Genomic DNA, 3,383 nt, shown 5'->3' with positions numbered 1-3,383 from the left:
TGCAGCACGTTTCTGGCGTTGAACGCCAGTTCCATGCTTGTTTCTAGCGTTCAGCGCCAGCTATCGTCAGGGTGCATTCCTGGCGTTTGAACGCTAGGATGTTGCTTGTTTCTGGCATTCAGCGCCAGATCCATGCTCTGTTCTGGCATTGAACGCCAGCCAGATGCTCCTTACTGGTATTTAAACGCTAGTAAGTCCTTCCTCCAGGGTGTATTTTTTTCTGCTGTTTTTTATTCTGTTTTTAATTTTAATATTTTTTTCGTGACTCCACATGATCATGAACCTAATAAAACATAAAAGAACAATAAAATAAAAAATAAAATTAGATAAATAAAAATTGGATTGCCTCCCAATAAGCGCTTTTTTAATGTCAATAGCTTGACAGTGGGCTCTCATGGAGCCTCACAGGTGATCAAGTCAATGTTGTATTGTCCCAACACCAAACTTAGAGTTTGGTTGTGGGGATTCAACACCAAACTTAGAGTTTGGTTGTGGCCTACCAACACCAAACTTAGAGTTTGACTGTGGGGGCTCTGTTTGACTTTGTACTGAGAGAAGCTCTACATGCTTACTCTCCCTTGTTACAGAAGGATAGCTATGTGCCTTAAATACAAGGTAGTCCCCATTCAATTGAAGGACTAATTCTCCTCTGTTAACATCTATCACAGCTTCTGCTATGGCTAGGAAAGGTCTTCCAAGGATGATGCATTCATCCTCCTCATTCCTAGTGTCTAAGATTATGAAATCAGCAGGAATGTAAAGGCCTTTAACCTTTACCAACACGTCCTCTACTAATCCATAAGCTTGTCTTATTGACTTGTCTGCCAATTGTAATGAGAATAAGGCAGGCTGTACCTCAATGATCCCCAGCTTCTCCATTACAGAGAGTGGCATAAGATTTATGCCTGACCCTAGGTCACACAGAGCTTTTTCAAAGGTCATGGTGCCTATGGTACAGGGTATTAAGAATTTCCCAGGATCTTGTTTCATTTGAGGTAAAGTTTGCTGAATCCATGTATTAAGTTCACTAATGAGCAAGGGAGGTTCACCTTCCCAAGTCTCATTACCAAATAACTTGGCATTCAGCTTCATGATGGCTCCTAGATATTGAGCAACTTGCTTTCCAGTTACATCTGCATCCTCTTCAGAGGAAGAATAATCTTCAGAGCTCATGAATGGCAGAAGGAGATTTAATGGAATCTCTATGGTCTCTATATGAGCCTCAGATTCCTTTAGATCCTCAATAGAGAACTCCTTCCTGCTTGAGAGACGTCCCATGAGATCTTCCTCATTGGGATTCGCGTCCTCTCCCTCCTCCTTGCATTCGGCCATAATGATTATATCAATGGCCTTGCACTCTCTTTTTGGATTTTCTTCAGTATTGCTTGGGAGAGTACTAGAAGGGGTTTCAATGATTTTCTTACTCAGCTAGCCCACTTGTGCCTCCAGATTTCTGATAGAGGACCTTGTTTCATTCATGAAACTTAAAGTGGCCTTAGATAGATCAGAGACTAAGTTTGCTAAGTTAGAGGTATTCTGTTCATAATTCTCTATCTGTTGCTGAGAAGATGATGGATAAGGCTTGATATTACTGAGCCTATTTTTTCCATCATTATTAAAGCCTTGTTGAGGCTTTTGTTGATCCTTCCATGAGAAATTCGGATGATTTCTCCATGATGAATTATAGGTGTTTCCATAATGTTCACCCATGTAATTTACCTCTGCCATTGCAGGGTTTTCAGGATCATAAGCTTCTTCTTCAGAAGATGCCTCTTTAGTACTGTTGGATGCATTTTTCCATCCATTCAGATTTTGAAAAATCATGTTGACTTGCTGAGTCAACACTTTGTTCTGAGCCAATATGGCATTCAGAGCATCAATTTCAAGAACTCCCTTCCTCTGAGGCGTCCCATTATTCATGGAATTCCTCTCAGAAGTATACATGAATTGGTTATTTGCAACCATGTCAATAAGTTCCTGAGCTTCTGCAGGCATTTTCTTTAGGTGAATGGATCCACCTACAGAGTGGTCCAATGACATCTTGGAAAACTCAGATAGACCATAATAGAATATATCTAATATGGTCCACTCTGAAAGCATGTCAGAAGGACACTTTTTGGTCATCTGCTTGTATCTTTCCTAAGCTTCATAGAGGGATTCACCATCTTTTTGCTTGAAGGTCTGAACATCCACTCTAAGCTTGCTCAGCTTTTGAGGAGGAAAGAATTTATCCAAGAAGGCCGTGACCAGCTTATCCAGGATTCCAGGCTATCTTTAGGCTGTGAGTCCAACCATATTCTAGCTCTGTCTCTTACAGCAAAAGGGAAAAGCATGAGCCTGTAGACTTCAGGATCTACTTCATTCGTCTTAACAGTCTCACAAATCTGCAAGAACTCAGTTAAAAACTAGTAAGGATCTTCAGATGGAAGTCCATGAAACTTGCAGTTCTATTGCATTAGAGCAACTAATTGAGGTTTCAGCTCAAAATTGTTTGCTCCAATGGCAGGAATTGAGATGCTTCTTCTATCAAAGTTGGACGTGGGTTTAGTAAAACCACCAAGCATCCTCCTTGGATTATTGTTGTTGGGTTCGGCTGCCATCTCCTTCTCTTGTTCGAAATTTTCAGAAAAGTTTCCTCTAGATTGTTGTAATTTAGCTTCTCTTAGTTTCCTCTTCAGAATCCTTTCAGGTTCAGGATTAGCTTCAACAAGAGTATTTTTTTCCTTGTTCCTGCTCATATGAAAGAGAAGAGAACAAGAAAAGAAGAGAAATCCTCTATGTCACAGTAAAGAGGATCCTTATTATTAGTAGAAGAAGAAAAGAATAAAGAAAGGAGAATCCAAACACAAGGGTAAGGATAGAGGCAGTGATTGGAGATGAAGAGAGGTGAAGAGAAGTGTTAGTAAATGAATAAATAAATAGAAGAAGATGGGAGAGAGAATTTGAAAATTAATTTTGAAAAGGAGTTAATGATTTTCAAAAATTAAAGATGAGATAGAATTAAAATTAAAATTTAAAACAATTAGTTAATTAAAAAGAATTTTTTTGAAAAAGAGGGAGGTATTTTCGAAAATTAGAGAGGGGAGAGTAGTTAGGTGGTTTTGAAAAAGATAAGAAACAAACAAAAAGTCAAATAGTTAGTTGAAAAAGATTTGAAAATCAAACTTGAAAAGATAAGAAGATAAGAAGTTAGAAAAGATATTTTAAAATGAAATTTTTGAAAAAGATAAAATTTTGAAAAAGATATGATATAAAAGATAAGATAAGATAGATTTAATTTTTAAAGTTAAAATTAATTACTTAACTAATAAGAAACTAAAAGATAAGATTCTAGAATTTAAAGATTGAACCTTTCTTAACAAGAAATTAACAACTTCAAATTT

Source organism: Arachis stenosperma, chromosome 6, assembly GCF_014773155.1.
Source record: "Arachis stenosperma cultivar V10309 chromosome 6, arast.V10309.gnm1.PFL2, whole genome shotgun sequence".
Classification (NCBI taxonomy): domain Eukaryota; kingdom Viridiplantae; phylum Streptophyta; class Magnoliopsida; order Fabales; family Fabaceae; genus Arachis; species Arachis stenosperma.
Note: the sequence above shows the minus strand (reverse complement) of the source record.